The sequence below is a fragment of the Lepisosteus platostomus genome, chromosome 5 (genome assembly GCF_059453375.1).
Source record: "Lepisosteus platostomus isolate fLepPlt1 chromosome 5, fLepPlt1.hap1, whole genome shotgun sequence".
In the NCBI taxonomy this organism is placed as follows: Eukaryota; Metazoa; Chordata; class Actinopteri; order Semionotiformes; family Lepisosteidae; genus Lepisosteus; species Lepisosteus platostomus.
In genome coordinates, this window is record NC_142615.1 from 61,450,173 (window position 1) to 61,466,892 (window position 16,720).

At 50.3% G+C, this 16,720-nt stretch overlaps 2 non-coding genes and 1 pseudogene across 2 annotated transcripts; 1 reads left to right on the forward strand and 2 right to left on the reverse strand.

Moving 5' to 3' along the window:
* Window positions 1-252: 252 nt before the first annotated feature.
* On the reverse strand, window positions 253-371 carry LOC148670609 (5S ribosomal RNA; annotated as a pseudogene).
* Window positions 372-14,852: 14,481 nt separating this feature from the next.
* trnal-uaa (transfer RNA leucine (anticodon UAA)) lies at window positions 14,853-14,924 on the forward strand. The gene has a single exon. It is a non-coding gene; the product is annotated as a tRNA-Leu (tRNA).
* A 1,387-nt stretch (window positions 14,925-16,311) lies between these two features.
* Window positions 16,312-16,476, reverse strand: LOC148670611 (U1 spliceosomal RNA). Its single transcript, XR_015938148.1, has one exon. It is a non-coding gene; the product is annotated as a U1 spliceosomal RNA (small nuclear RNA).
* Between the last annotated feature and the right edge of the window lie 244 nt (window positions 16,477-16,720).

The following is a 16,720-nucleotide window of genomic DNA, read 5'->3' on the forward strand; positions in this document are numbered from 1 at the left end:
CGCGACTCCCCGAACGCCAGCCGAACAAGTCTCCACAGCCGAAGCGCTGTGTCTCTTTTCAGCTGGCGATAAACCTTTCCTCGATCCTTTGCGGACTTGTAAAACTGTTCCTGATCAGAATAAAAAACGCTCACGCTAATACACAAGCACCCGTGTCTCTCCAAAGCTGACAAATAAACAGACGGACAAGCCGCACTGCTCGTGTGAACAGGGGAATGAGCGAGCGGGGATAGGTCGCCTCCTGCGCTTAAATGCTTATAGCACCTGGTATTCTCAGGCGGTCTCCCATCCAAGTACTAACCAGGCCCATCCCTGTTTAGTTTCCAAGATCAGACGAGATCAGGCGTGCTCAAGGGGGTGTGGCCGTAAGCGAGAGCAAGGCTCGCTGGCACCCTTCTTATAGAGAGGACAGCTCCGTCACCTCTTTTACGACACTGCTTTTTTTCCCTTGCGTTTTTCTCTTCTTCCCACGTTCTCTCTCTTCACTGCCTTCGTCCCCGCTCTATTTCACTTCAGCCTTTCACTCTTGCTTCCTTCCAATGAGGACGGAGCTGCGAGAGAAAGGGCACTATAGAGGATCGCTGTGGAGAGCTGCTGCTGTGCTTTGACATCTGAGCTCTGTGGAAAACGATCTCAATACAATTTTGAAAAACGCGACTCCTAGAACGCCAGCTGAACAAGTCTTGAAGTGGAAATCTAATAAGTAAATTGATTCTTAAAATGTAGAGAGCTTTGCAAAAAATATATTGGTGCTTTAAGATAATATATTTCAAGGATGTAAATGCTGTGCTACAGTACGTGCAGAATTTTAGAAAACAGTGCATCAACAAAGTACACTGTTTAGGTTACTTTAGAAGACAATGTACCAAAACAATATATGCTGTCTGGGTCATTAGAATTAGCTGAAAGTAACTTATTAGCTTTGAATAACAAATCTTATTGCTTCTTCTCTCGCTTTTTGATGTAATCTGTTTTCTCTTAGGGAAAGGGGAACTTTTAGAAGGGACAAAGCGCTGAGCTTTTTTACAGCGCAACGTCTTATACAAACCCTGTACTGCTTGTAACAAATTGAGTCTCTGGTTGCACTTTGCGAAGTGGCAGCAGGGCTTGCAATATTGAAATAAAGACCTTACTCAGGTGAGAACTTTCTCTTGTGGCTTCCTTGATAGTTCCATGACAATTTGAGGGCTCGTCCGGGATCAGAAACCTGAACGCGAACGGCTGCTGAAACTCCATCCGTCCCTGACAATTTTAGCAAAATTGGACGAACCTCGGAGGATAAATTGTTTATCCTTCCAGAGACGCGTCTGGAGAATTGGCAGCTGTCTGACGCCAGTAAGTGATCCTTAAAAATTAATAGTTTGAGAAGCGAGCCACAGGGGTGTTCTCACGCGGGTTTGATGAGTCTGGGACTCATATAAAGAACTTATCTTAACACAGACGTGTGGTTTTTGCTCTGCGGAGTAGTTGATGTGATAAGGTTCTAAGTAAGGCACCGATCGGTAAAAATGGGAAATTAAAATTCAAAGATGAAAATGGGACCGAGCAGTCCAGCAAAAGTACATGTACGACAAATTCAGAGAAACAATTATAGCCTGGGTTAGAGTAAAAAAAATGTTTTATGTTCATGAACTGTAAAGCTAGGGTAATAGGTGTAAGGGAACTTGCACATAATTTATATATGATAATTAGGGGCCCATAACTATATAGGATCTTTGTAAGTGAATCAGAATGGACAGAGGAAAGTTGAATTAGGAAAAAGAAGTTTCCTGAAGAAGGGGAAACTTAGAAGAGAAGGAGAAGAAAGGAAAGAAAGTGAATTGGAATACTTACGTAATGGAAAGAGGAATCACAGAAATAATGGGAAGCTTCAAAAAAGACTAGTCTTGAAACTAAAGAACAGCAAGCTGCAGCTAAAGTCATGGCCATGCCTTCTAAAAAGAAAAAGTCTCCACCGAAACTAGAAAGCGGTCCGGAGCCAAAGCCTTTTCACTTGTTCGTGAAATGCCAATGTGCACTTTTACAGGTCCAGAAGGAACTCCAGCATATGTACATTGACATTGGTCTCCTAGTGAATTATTTGCATTAGTTAAGTCTTTTCCTAAATTGCCTGATGACCGTAAAGAATTTCGAAGAAAGCCAAGCCTTGTTCTTGATTGTCTTAAGCCTAATTACAGTGACATAACCTTGTTGCTAGATCATATTGCTCCTAAAGGTTTACAACGTCCTCTAAAAAGGAGGAGTCAGATTGGCGGATACGTGACCCAAATGATGAAGAAGTATCCATCTAAATTAATCCACACGGACATGGAGAGGAAAAGTTAGGCGTCCGCTTCTAAAAAGAGGTAAGGACTCCTCTTTTCTAAAAAGTCCCTTGTCCTCTCCATGTTGCTGTGGTGCTGAAGCAAGTACAACAGAAAAATGAGTTAATGGTGTATGTGTTTTTAGATGCCTGTTTTGTGAAGGTGGGGTAGAAAAGGAGGGATTGCTGAAGGAATAGCGTCTCGCCCTGCCCGTGCGAAACAATCCAGGTGTTGCATCCTGGTACACGACTGCAGTACGGCTGAAGGTAGTAACTAGAACTGTACTCGCAGAAGAGCCGAAAATGGTAACTCGATTCAACTGTGTGTTTAAAGCCAGGATTTGGAACCTGGTCCGTGTTCCCGAATTGTGATAGTTCGTCAGTTTGTCTCGACTGGGGGGTTCCGCGGGGCGCGTGGGAGACGTGAAAATGGTTTGGTGTGAAGAAAAAAAAAAGTTTGATTAATCCAAAGTGAAACTTAAAAGAAATGTGTCAGACGGAATTTAGGCTGAACAGGAATGTAGAAAAGTGTATGAACATTTGGATAAAAATAAACAATATTTAGAGGAATATTTGAGAATTCAACAGAATGTCATAGATGAGACGCAAAAATCTCTGATGGAAAAGCTAAAAGCAATGGCTGAACGAAACGAAGTTATATATGCAGAAAAAGAAACAGCAAAAGAAGAAATAGAATGCCTTAAGAGAGAATCTAGGAGAAGGGTGGGAATTAGTGTGGAGATTTTTGAAAGAGCATTACCCACCGAAAACTGATTAGAGAAAAGTAACAGCATGTCAGCAGAAGGAAGTGAGGATTTTTTCAGATTTTACAGAAAGGTTTATAGCTTTATGGATAGTATACTCGGGGTTAGTCGATGAGAAGGAAGTGAATGAAGATACTTCCACAGTAATAAAACAAATTTACTTGAGTGGGTTAAAACCTGATGTTGCCAAGAATGTACAACTATGCTTTCCTGATATTATGGACAGCGGAAACAGATTTGATTTAATAACTCGCGAAGCATGCATGCAGAAGTGCGAGCGCTGCAAATGGGAGGTAAAAAGACTCCCAAGGAGGAGAAAAGGGAGCCGCCAGTTTGTCGAAATTATTGTGCGACTTTAATGTTATACCGAGATATAAAACCCCAAAGACAAAACTACTAATAAGCTGGTGTGCAGTTACTAAAAAAAAGGTGTTTTTTGGAGAAATTGTAAGAAAGAGGCTTGATTTCACAATTAAAGAACATGTCAGAAGCTGAAACGAGAGCCGTGCGTGAACTAACAGTTTTAATCTAGTAAACCCCTCTGTAGCCTTCCTAAATTTATCTCAGGATTTAAATAAAAGTGAAATAATCTTAACTGTAACCAGAAACTGGGGGACACAGGAGCACAGCTGTCCTGTTTTTAAACTAAAACAGCATAAAGATGTGATATAAAGTTTTCTAACGGGTAACAGGAGGCTACAGGAGAAGGGGTGCAAGGGTTGTGTTTAAAGCAAATATAAGCTGTCACAGTCTGCTTGGGAAAAGATGTACAGTTTCAACTACTGATGTGGGTGGGGGACACCCCAGACCTATTTTAGGCCCAGACTGCAGCATTTTATAAGGAATTACTGCATGAAATAGCATTTATGTAAACTAACTCAATAGAGTTATGTGATATTGTGATTGTTTTACCTAATCAGGGAATCCATAAGGCGGGGCTTCTCCAAGTATTGGATCTAAAGAGGAAAAAAAGGAGTATAAAACCAACTACATGATAAAGCCAGGGTGAATGCCTTCTCAGAACGAGCTTGTCCAGTGACGTATTGGTTTAAGGGGGGTAGTGCAGTCTAAAGACAAAATTGCCTTGACCCCTGCAGCAGAAACCGTTTTTGATGTTTTGAAACAAGCTTTCTTGCAGACACTGGCCCTGGACTGTATTCCCTCAGACGGATCATCTGTATGTAATCTGTCTGTAAGTGAAAGAAATGGGTTGTGAGCCGTTGTGCTGGTGCAGTAGCATGGAGATAGGCATCGTCTGGTGGGTTATTATTATTCAGGACCCCTTGATGCGGTGGCCAAGGGGCCGTGTTTATGTGTTGTGCAGGCTACCTGCCTGGCTGTATAAACTGTGAATAATCTGGTGTAGAACTAGCAGACCGAATGAAAATATTTAATTGAAACTTGTAAATATGCTAAATGGAAAATTGTAGCAATTTATATAGACTGTATATATACATTTGGTGTATGCCACAATTTTGGATGGCAGTGAAGGAATAGGGATTTCCCCAACATGGCAGGGACTCCAGTCAAGAATGCTGGGTTTGTCTCTGAACTGTTAGAAGCTTTGCAGCTACTGACTGAAGTAGCTGTGGTAAAGTATAAATCACATAATAAAGAAATGTTTCCAGTAACTCGAGGGAACAACTTTGCAGATGTAGCTGTCAGGTGCACAGTCCTGGTAGAACAGGAGTCTGAGACCCCTGTGAGACCTCTGTTGGTGAAAAGGGGACAGCTACAGGATATTCAGGCTGAGGCCTCTAAAGCAGAGAAAAGGACATGGTTAGAAAAGAGTGTGGTGCTGCCAGCACACTGGACGCTCTGCATGCCCTCACAGCCTAATGCCCTTTGTAGCTCGACTAATGCACTCTGTCGGACACCTGGGTGTGAGTCAAATGGTGTGCCGGTTACCCAAACCTGGGTGGGGACCGTGTTTGAAGCAGTAGCCACTTATGTGCTTATCAAAGGAACTCAACTACAGTTCAGGTGCAGGTGCTACAGCTCAAAAGGCCTGCTCCTGAGAAACCTTTCATGCAGTAGCAAATGTTTACAACCTTGGCTCTTATAATCTGTTTTCTCAGTGGGTTGCTGTCACTGCCTCTGTGTCTACCAAACACTTGATGATGGAGATAAGCCCTTGGTGGGCACTGCCCTACCGCATGTATTATGATCAAGAGACAGGCTGTGGCTGGATTATTCGGGGTGAGATGGACTGAGATCACCCTCAGTCTGCTGGAACAGTGGAATGAAGGAACAGAAAAGATTGACTAGACATCAGACTGAAGGAACGCCATGGGATGCGGGCTGGATCAAACAGAACTGTGTAATAGAGCCTGTTTGATATCATCACAGGCCAATCAACGAAACTTCCTGGAGGGATGAATTTGGCTAATGGATTGTTGAATTTGCTAATTCTCTATTGTAGTATTGTAGGTTGTTAATTGAAGTGGTGCACGGGGCTGGTGAACAGGTGCTGGATGCTTGGAGACCTCCAGTAGAGGGAAGACACGATCTGATACTTGGCGAGTGGGTGTGGGTGAGGAAGATATACCCTGCCAGATGTTGCAACCCTGCTGGGAAGGACCATATCAAGTGCAACTGACTACCGACTCTGCCATCTGAGTGACAGGATGAGATCACTGGATCTACGCATTGCGCTGACACCGAACCACTGCACCAGAGACTGAGTGAACATTATTATATTGTCACTGTTTCTGTGTTTGTTGAGCTTCCTGAGGGGGGGTGACAGTGTACCTGTTAAGTGTAATGAGTTTTACTTTTATAAATGGGGATATGGAATCAATACTTTATCAGTCAGCCACAAATAATAATCAGAGCTCCTGTTGGGATTGTATTGCTATAAAAGATGCTCATGGGAGTAATCCCCTTTGATAGAGGTGATTATTTAGGTGTATTGGCATGGGTAAATAGCCCTGCTTTTAGTCTGAGTGTAACTCAGATGTATTAGAATGGAAATAACTGTATGCTCCTCGCTATAATCACAGTTTTAGGCCATTCTCTATTAGGGTGATAGACAGCTGTTTAGGTGAGCAAAGACTAAACAGTACTTGTATTCTAGACAATTATTAGCAAATTAATGACTTAGCAAAGCACATCTATGATGAAGAAAAATATATATCATAATTATAATCCAGATGATTGGGGCATTGGTGCATGGCTACAGTCTGTGCTAGGAACCTGGAGAGGGTCTCTGGTTCAATACATATTTGTGTGTCTGGTATTATTCGTTATAATCATACTGTTAATATTCTGCTTGAAAAACATGTGGACTAAAGCTGCTGCTTCTGTGCTAATTGTACGCCCTGAAGGGATCATGAAGGTCAACAAATGATTTCATGGGAAAGGTTCTCTTATCTAGTGGCAGAACCTGATGGGTAGAACAATATAGTTTTAAGGGGGGGTTACCCTTGGGAGTGATTCCCCTAGATGCACATTATTATTATGATTTGTTTGTTCATAATAAGATGTTTTGCAGGAACGGGCCAATGAGAAATTTTACAACTTCAGCTAGAATTGTTCTGCAAAATGGCACAGCTGAGGCAGTGGAACAATGTGTAGATTTTTCTAAGAGTTATTACTCTTCTGGTGAAAGACTTCAGGAAAAAGAAGTGGTGTTCACTCAGGTGGAGGGGGCCGTACCAAGGCTGCTGACCACTGCGACTGCTGTGAAAGTCACGGAAAGGGTGCCCTGAATTCATGCTTCCACTGTAAAAAGGTCACAAACGAACTGAGCAAAGCGCAGGAGTGATGTCTCCACAGGGTTAGATGGGGATCACATGCTTGGGACTGATGTGCACAGCCTTTTTCCTTTTTATGTGGAAGCCTGTCACCACCCAGAAAGAGGAAGAATCTAAATGCGAAGCCTCTTTGTATACAAACTGGCTGAATGAAACTGATAATGAGGGTGATATGAGTAATTTGTGGTATAAACTTATAAATCATACTGTAAAGTTAAAGAAATTTAATGCATCTTGTTATGTATGTGCTTTAATGCCTCATTCTACAGCCTCACCCCTTTCTCTCCTGGTTAGAATCACTGTTTGGGCCAGGGGGAATGTTTTTCTTTAAGTTACTAACACCGATTATAGTAGCTGTGATACTTGTCTTCCTGTTTTTGTGTTGCTGTACGACATATATTATTCCAATGCTTTGAAATATGGTAATGAATATGTTTGCGCATCAGTATGTTCTGATAAGAACGCAAGAATCCGAAGTATGGGAGCCTCCCAGGAGTCCATATTGTAACGCCCTCGCCTGGTGGTGAGGAGGAAGCGCCCCTAGGCGCTCGTAGTTCCGCTGGGCATGCTGGGAGTGGTAGCCGGGGAGAGTCTGAGGGTCAGCACGATGACCAGCGGCTGACCCTACCTGTGTAAATAATGTCCTAGTAATTCTAGTGCCCTGTGTAGTCCTGTAAAAGTATAGTGTGTTGTTAGGTAATTACCACCCTAAATATGTGTACGTGTTCCGTCAGTCTCCTCATGTGTGTGTAGATCCTGTGTTCGGTTTTGTGTGGTTGTAAACGAATAAAGCTAATGCTTGTTTGTTAATCGCGTCTCCACTCGTTCTTTTTCTGAAAAGAACCTGCAAACACTACATTAGTGTCAGAAGTGGGCAGAATGGACAACTCGTGGCAGACACTACCCGATTCTGTTAAGCGCCGGCTGACGCTGGAAGAAACAGAACCCATCGGCAGCGCACATAGGGAGCCTGAGCAACTCCTGGGTGCGACAGATAGCCACAGCCCTTACCAGGGCTATTCAATAGTAGTTCTGCCGGTAGAATTGGGGCAACTGGCCGCTACTCCTGGTCAGCGGGCACCCCAGATAGAGGATACTCTCCCTGCTGGAGCCGATCAGAGATTCCCACACCCATCAGCGCGGGTGCGACCAGGTCGCTACAATGGGGAAGCGCCGTGGGAAATCTACGAGGCGCAGTTCCAGCTCGCGGCCCGGACGAATGGCTGGAGCCGGGCGGAGATGGAACGAGTGGCCTGCCAGGTGCTCCTGGATGTCCCGGAGGAGGACAGAGGCGAATACACGGCGCTGGCGGCGGCTCTCCAGCTGCGTTTCGGTGTGGAGGAGGCGCCGGACTTGATGCGGGAGAGGCTGGCCCTGCTGCGGTGCCGACCAGGAGAGCGACTGGGCCCGGTTGCCGCTGATGTCGCGTTCCTCGCCCGCCGAGGATACCCAACTTTCCCCCGGGAGGCGCAGCGGGAGATGGCTCTCCAGGCTTTTCTCAAGGCCCTCTCACCCGAGGAGCTGCGGCGCTACGTGCAGCTGGCCGCGCCAACATCGCTGGAGCAGGCCTTGGCCCTTGCTACATGGGCTGAGGCCGTGTTCGGGGTGACTGGAAGTGGCAGCAGACGCAGTGCGCCCTGCCGGCTGACCAAAGACGGCGACGGAGGAATCCAGCGAGGGGAAGAGAGGACACCGAGCCCGGTTCTGCCGGGCACCCGAACCTCGCACTCCTCGATCGGCGTCGGGAAACGGGAACGGGGCGACTCAGCGTGGGGAAGGCCGCCCCTCGAACACCTCAACCCCCGCTCCGGAGAGCGCTGTAAAAACCGGCGCCCCTCACGCCACCGTGGGGCGAGTCGGCTGTAGCCGGGGCCTGTACCTACACTGCCGGATCGAGGACCAACCCTGCCTGGCCCTACTTGACACCGGTTCATCGGTAACCCTACACCGGCCGGGCGTCCTCCCCGACACCGAGGGCACCAACCCCCCAGGATGGGAGGCCTCCAGCCTGCGGCTATGGACCGTGACGGGACAGCTCGCTGCAGTCCAGGGGAAACAGGTGCTTGCCTTCCATCTAGGTGCAGCGACGGTGCGCCACCCCTGCTACCTCGCACCCATCCAGGAGGACTGCATTCTGGGGCTGGACGTACTGCAGCGAGTGGGGGCCAGTTTGGACTTGAGCTGGCAGGAGTTGGTGTGGCAGGGGTGACTTCACCTGGTGGAGGGCAGGCCCGGCGAAGGCTGAGGGACGCGGGCTTGCCGGAGCTGGGAGAAAAAGAGGCAGTGGCGGCGGCGGCGGCGGCAGTCGCCGGGGCAGACCAGGCCTGTGAGCCGGGGAGCGAGCGTGCTGGATCCTGCTCCCGAGTCAGCCGGGGGGCCAGACAAGGCGGCGGCGGCGGGAGCCGAGCGTTGCGTGGGAGCGAGGCGCGCCGTTGAGGATCTCTACCAGCGGAGCTGCGAGGGCCTCGATCAGGACCAGCGGCAGCGGCTCCAGGCGCTACTCGCCCAGAACGAGGATCTCTTTGCGGCGATAGATGAGGACTGCACCCGCACTGCCCTGGTCCAACACGAGATCAACACCGGCGACGCTCGGCCCATCCGCATCCCACCAGGACGCATGGTTCACGCCAAGCGGACCGCCGCCGAGGAAAAGATCCGGGAGATGGCCACAGCGGGGGTGATTGAGCCCTCCGCGAGCCCGTGGTCGGCGCCAGCTGTACTGGTAAAAATAAAAGACGGCTCGTGGAGGTTCTGCGTCAACTACCGCAAGGTGAACGAGGTCACCCGGAAAGATTCCTACCCCCTGCCGAGGATAGATGATGCCCTAGACTACATCACTGGATCGACCTGGTTCAGCTCCCTGGACCTCCGCTGCGGCTTCTGGCAGGTACCGCTTGCTCCCGATGCTCGCCCGAAGACGGCCTTTTCTATCGGCCAGGGCCTCTGGCAGTTTACGGTCATGCCTTTTGGCCTGTGCAATGTCCAGGCGACGTTCGAGAGGCTGATGGAGAGGGTGCTGGCATCTGTCCCGCGGAACCAGTGTGTGCTGTATCTGGATGATCTGCTGGTTCATGCCCGGGGCTTCGACCAGGCCTTGACGAACCTCCAGGCGGTGCTGGCCTGAGGCTCAACCCCCGCAAGTGCGAGCTCCTGCGGCGGGAGGTGAGCTTCCTGGGACATGTTGTTGGACCGCAAGGGGTGGCTACGGACCCAGGTAAGGTCGCCGCAGTGAGGGACTGGCCGACTCCACGCACCGTCACGGAGCTCCGCAGCTTTCTGGGGTTGGCCTCGTACTACCGGAGGTTCGTCCGGGACTTTGCCAGCATCGCTGCCCCGCTGCACTGCCTCACCGACAAGGGCCGCCGTTTCGACTGGGACTCGGGCTGTGAGACTGCCTTCGGCCGGTTGCGTGAAGCTCTGGTGGGGGCCCCCGTGCTGGCCTACCCCGACCCGCGGTTGCCGTATGTTCTCGACACCGACGCGAGTGACTCGGGGGTGGGTGCGGTGTTGGCGCAGGAGGGGCCGGATGGGGAGCGCGTAGTGGCCTACTATAGTCGGGCTTTGACTAGGCCTGAGCGGAACTACTGCGTGACCCGTCGCCAGCTGCTGGCGGTGATGGCGGCGGTCCACCACTTCAGGCCGTACCTGTTCGGGACCCGGTTCCGGCTGAGGACCGACCATGCGTCCCTCACCTGGTTGCTCCACTTTAAGGAGCCGAAGGGGCAGATGGCGCGATGGATAGAGATCCTGCAGGAGTACGACTTCACTGTCGTGCACCGTGTGGGGTCTCGCCATCTCAATGCCGACGCTCTCTCGCGGCGCCCCTGCGAGGCCGCGGACTGCCACCACTGCGCCTGGCGGGAGCAGCGTGAGGAGGCTGTCCGCACCGTGGCGGGGGTGAGCACCGCGGCCACGGCCCGGGAGGGGCCGCTGGGGGTGGGCCTGCCAGACCTGGCGCAGCGTCAGGCAGCTGATCCTGACGTGGGGCCGGTGCTCCGCTGGAGGGCAGCAGGAGTGCGGCCTACGCGAGAGAAGCTCGCCCCGCACCCGAAGTCCGTCAAGGCCCTCTGCACCCTGTGGGAGGCCTTGGAGGTAAAGGACGGGGTGCTGCGCCAGGGGTGGCGGGTACCCTACAGTGGCAAGGTACGGTGGCAGCTGGTGGTGCCTCGGTCGCTCCGCGGGGCGGTGCTCCGAGCGGTGCACGGCCAGCCGGGCATGGGGCACTTCGGCGGTAAGAAACCCTGCAGCGTCTCCGAGGCCATTTTTATTGGGGTCTTTGCCACCGGGACGTACAGCGGTACTGCCGAACGTGTGCGGTGTGCGTGGCGCAGAAGGGTCCCCCCGAGCGCTCTCGGGCCCCCCTCCAACAACACCAGGTGGGGGCTCCTATGGAGCGGGTGGGGGTGGATGTTTTGGGCCCGTTTCCGCGCACCGAGGCTGGGAAGCGCTACGTCTTGGTGGCCATTTTTCCGAAGTGGCCGGAGGCCTACGCCCTCCCGGACCAGAGTGCCCCCACGGTGGCCGATGCACTGCTGGAGGGGATGTTTGCCAGGCTGGGGGGGGGCCGGAGGAGTTACACAGTGACCAGGGGCGTAACTTCGAGGTCTTCGCCAGAGTGTGCCAGCGCCTGGGGATCACTAAGACGCGGACCACACCGCTGCATCCCCAGAGCGACGGGTTGGTGGAGCGGTTTAATCGGACGCTCGCCACCCAGCTGGCCACCCTGGTGTCCCGGCACCAACGGGACTGGGACCGCCACCTCCCCCTTGCGCTCTGGGCGTATAGGACCGCGGTCCAGGAATCCACCGGGTGCACCCCGGCCTCGCTCATGCTGGGCCGGGAAATGCGAACCCTGGTGGACCTGGTCTTCGGCCCGCCGCCCGTAGACGGGTCGGCACCGCCAGCTGGACCGGACTACGAGTGGGACCTGCGGCAGCGGATGCAGCAGGTGCACAGCTTTGCACGGACCCACCTGACACAGGCGGGGGTCCGGCAGAAGCGGCACTACGACCTGCGCTGCAGGGGGCCTGCCTTCCAGCCCGGGGACTCGGTTTGGGTGTACAACCCGCGCCGCTGCAAAGGCCTCAGCCTTAAGCTGGCGCCGTCGTGGGAGGGTCCCGCTGAGGTACTCGGGGTGGTGGGTGAGGTCTGCTACCGTGTCCGGTTGCGAACACGGGGGAGAGTGGTGGTCCTGCACCGAGACCGCCTGGCCCCCTACCGGGCCCGGGAGGAGGAGCCGTGTGGGGAGGCTCTACAGGAGCAGCCGGGGCTGGAGCCGGACGATAGTGGGGCGTCCGTGGGTCGCCAGCCGTCACTGCGGTGCAGGGTTCCACAGCAGTTAGCCCAGTACGAGTACAGCCTGAGGGGGTGTTCGAAGTCGGCGAGACGCCAGACGCCAGATGCCAGACGCCAGACGCTTCAGGTGGGGGCAGTGTAATGCCCTCGCCTGGTGGTGAGGAGAAAGTGCCCCTAGGCGCTCGTAGTACCGCTGGGCATGCTGGGAGTGGTAGCCGGGGAGAGTCTGAGGGTCAGCACGATGACCAGCGGCTGACCCTACCTGTGTAAATAATGTCCTAGTAGTTCTAGTGCCCTGTGTAGTCTTGTAAAAGTATAGTGTGTTGTTAGGTAATTACCACCCTAACTATGTGTACTTGTTCCCTCAGTCTCCTCATGTGTGTGTATATCCTGTGTTTGGTTTTGTGTTAATGCTTGTTTGTTAATCGCGTCTTCACTCGTCCTTTGTTCTGAAAAGAACCTGCAAATGCTACAGTATTTATTTTATAAACACCAGTATTGACACTTTGATCAGTATATTTATTATTAGTAGCCAGTCTTATAAATTTACAATTTAGATTAAGTCTGGTAACAGTTATACAGTTAATTAAAATCATCAGACCACTGATGGAACTGAGAGCTGGGTGGAAATAAAACCAGGATACACATTTTAACCTCCAGGATCAGGAGTCTGATCCTCCTGGCTTCTATACTCTGAAGATTTGTGTAAAACTCTTAAAAGCGCTTATTTCAGGGACTCGTGCTTGTCCTCTACTGCTCCACACGGGTACGCTTTTTAACGCAATAATCTGCGATGTAAACTTTTTTTTCTGTTTAATGAATTTTATTCCTAGGTTTGTCGCTCTCCTTCTCCAACTGTGATGATTCACTTCTCTTCACAGTCCGGTGTGTTTTTTTTTTGGGGGGAGATTTTATATCTGTAAGAAAAGCCCCCCGGGCTCCGGACAGGAGTCTCCTCCAGCTCTGCTTTGTCAGAAAGAGCGCTGTGACGTCACAGACACCAGCCAGAGCGCCGGGATCAGAGAGCGAGACCGCGGGAGACGCGCGGAGGGAACGGAGGAGAATTATTGATCACTTATGTATCGACAACCAATTTATTCAGCTGAAGGACCATAGAATAATCGATTAACTTAACCGATTGGTGAGTACTGATTCTTTTCTTGACCCTGTTTAAATATCTAGAAAACAGTCAATAAAGACTGTATCGATCAATTACCATAGTGCGTTTAGTGTTAATAATGTTCAATCCGAAATTAAACAATGATTATTCATATTATTATTTAGGTAACTCTATCCTAGAGCTAGAAAATTATATTCCAAGTTGATAAATGTATGTAAGTAACAGTTTAAATGCATTTTTTCCAGTGTTTATAAATCATAAGTATGGTAACCACGGCAACAGCCGGCACGTCACTGTATGTGTCTAGGTGTCTCGCATTCGTCACAGAGAGTGTATGTGACGTCACGGGCAGCAACTAATTCTACTACTAGTGTATTCATTTTAACATTAGTGAGAGTACAACTGGTAGTTTTAATGGTAGTGTTCATAACAAAGTGTGAGTATTAATAACAAAGCGCTTGTTTGTTAATCGCGTCTCCACTCGTCCTTTGTTCTGAAAAGAACCTGTAAATGCTACAATATTCTTTACTCAGCAGCTTATTAAAAACAGCTCCCGTGATGTTCAAACCGATTTTTTACACAGAACACTGACACAGCTTTGCGTTCTGAATCTCTTTTTCTCGTGCGTTTATTTAATGTGGCACAATGCACTGGGATAAGGGTATTCTGTTCACAAACCAATAGCATTTAAACCACAGCCCAGGTTCGATCTGTCTCCCAGAATCACCAGGGCGCACACACACACACACCCGTGCCGTTGAAGTACTCTGCTTCATTTCTAAGGGCAACTCAACATTCACTCCTACCCCGAGTGCAGAAAAGACAGCGTCCGCAGCAACAACAGCTCAGGTCTCTGCACAGGAGCTAAGCTGCCCCCATCTCCTCTGCTCTGCGGCTCCTGCGGAGTGGAGTCCTGCCTGGAGCCGTGTTTGCAGGCGGCGGCTCCCCGCGCCCTGTCTGTGCGTCGTGTCCAAGAGCTCCTGGGAGGAAGAGAGAGCCCTCACACTCGGGGGCTTTTCCACGGTCTGTGTGAGGAGGGGCGGGTGTGTCCAGTAGCTTATCGAGCGGAAGCCTGGGGCGGCGGAGAGCTGTGATCGTGCAGACCTTGAGGTGTCACCTCTTTGTCTGCTTTCCCGCCCTCCCTCCGCCCAAGCTCTGCTCCAAAGTAGCCCGGCAACCCCTCACACCTGCACGTGTCACAACCTAAGGTGTGGTCATGAGACACCCATGGGGTGTCGTTCTGTTATTGTTAATTGTTTCCTGCCCGTCGCAGGCAGGAGTCCATGCGAGGAAGATGCGCTGGACAGAGCTCAGAGGGCGCACCTGGGTGGCTTTCCTTCAGAGTGACGTTCCTGCAACACTCTCCCGCTACTCTTGGTGCGCTCATGCCGCAACACAGGAAGGCTGGAGCAGGTGGCTGTGGGCTCTGCGCACCGCCAAAATAGCTCAGTTGGGAGAGCGTTAGACTGAAGATCTAAAGGTCCCTGGTTTGATCCCGGGTTTTGGTATTTTGTTTCATCGCGCCCTTTGTTCCTCTCTCCAGCGCACCCTGCCTAAAGTGACGCGTCCCTTTCTCAGCCCGAAATGAAAGCAAGACACCAGCAGCGGTCCCTGCAGCTTTCCATAGTGTAGCGGCTATCACGTTCGCCTAACGCGAAAGGTCCCCGGTTCGAGACCGGGTGGAAGCAGCCTCGTTTTGCACGCTCCTGTAGTTCACAGAGGTCTTGAACGACCGGTCATTTGTTTCCATTGTATTTCTGGTGCCTTTGTGCACTCTTGTACCAAACGCACGTTCCTTCTGTACGTGGAGCCGATCATTTGCAATTGGGCTGTGCCGACAGACCAGGACGAGCTCTGTCGGCTCAAAAGCAGCGCAGGACCTGCAAGAACAACAGAAAGATTAGCATCCAGCGGGGGCCTCTTAGTGAGCCCAAGATCTCATCAAGAATCGGCTCCAGCAACAGGGCTGGGCGCATTGTTCCATTCTCCGACCACTCTCGGTGTAAACAAGTCCCTCCTGGTCTCTGCTTGAAATGCACTTTCCTGCGTTTGCTTTGGTGTAACTGGCTTCCCCTGCATGGGCGAATGTGAAGAAGATCCTTAGTAAGTCATTGAAGAAAACCAAGAAGAGGTCGGAGTGGCCTCTGTCGTTCATCAACGATCCAGTCAGGCAGTACTCCTCCTATTCTGCCAGTATGCGGATTCGAACCGGGGTTGTTGCGGCCACAACACAAATTCTGAGCACTATACGATCACAGCGAGTTACCGAGACATACACAGCCAGTAGGAAAGGATGTACTCTCTTTGTGTGACACTAGTCGGAAAAGTCCTGACGCTGCATTTCAACTGAGCCCTAGTATACATCAACCCTTCGACACTCTGAGTGCCAACTCTCTTGTGTGTTTTCTCCATCAAGCAGGTCATGAAGGCAGCAATTACAGTTTGCTTACATGACGCACGCACAACATGGCTGTATGCTCCCATATGGTCTAGCGGTTACGATACCTGATCTTCACCCAGGTGGCCTGGTTTCAGCTCCTTGTATGAGAACGTGTCAGTTTTGCCTCCTGCTTTCCAAAGATCAGCACCATGTTTTACGCCTCCCCCGAATATCGAAGCTGCCTCTAAATCTGCAAATGAAGATGAGTCGACAAACCACTTGTTTTTCATATAACTTTACATATATTCATTTAATACTGATTTCATTCATTGAGCACGGATACAATAGAGGTACAGCCATTCACTGTTTGACATGTCTGCACTGGTACAGAACCTAGCAATCAGAAAACGGGTGAAACTGTTTTGAGAATTAGCATACAGTACCGAGGCCCCCATGACCAAATAAAGGCTAACCTCGATAATCAGCCTAAATAATGCAGACAACAGCAAAACGACTGACTTTGAAAAGGGAATGAATGTCCGGAAGGAGTAGTGTAACCAGCTTGAAATGCTTCTCCGGACCTCTAACTAAAAGAAACCGGGAACCAGCAGTGGCATCGACTCCTTTCGAACTGGGATCCTATCGCAGCTCATGGTGTCCTAACTCTCCCGTATCTGATATTGGACCAAGCACATCAGGAGAGAGCGCGAACGCAGTCCCCCACTACCAGAAATTATGCAGTCGAGATTCCCACATTTGGGGAATTCGCAGGGGTCAGCACAGCCGGAGTGCAATGGCCGAGCCTCGCCCTGGGTGAATCGATTTTTTAAGAACTTTATTTTCTTTTCACAAAAAAATACAGGACATCACAAATTAGAAAGCTTTACATTAATATACATACTTAAAACAGTATATATAATCACATCTCATTACATTTTGACACGGTACCAGTTATATAGCAACAATTTATTTTTTTCTGGTGCAAATCACATTCTTTACTTAAACATGATAATGTTTTTCACAGTTTCTTGAGATATTGACCTATGCTCTCAATTTCCCACGGATTTTCTGCTTCCTCCCTCCCTTCTCTCCACAGATCTCTGA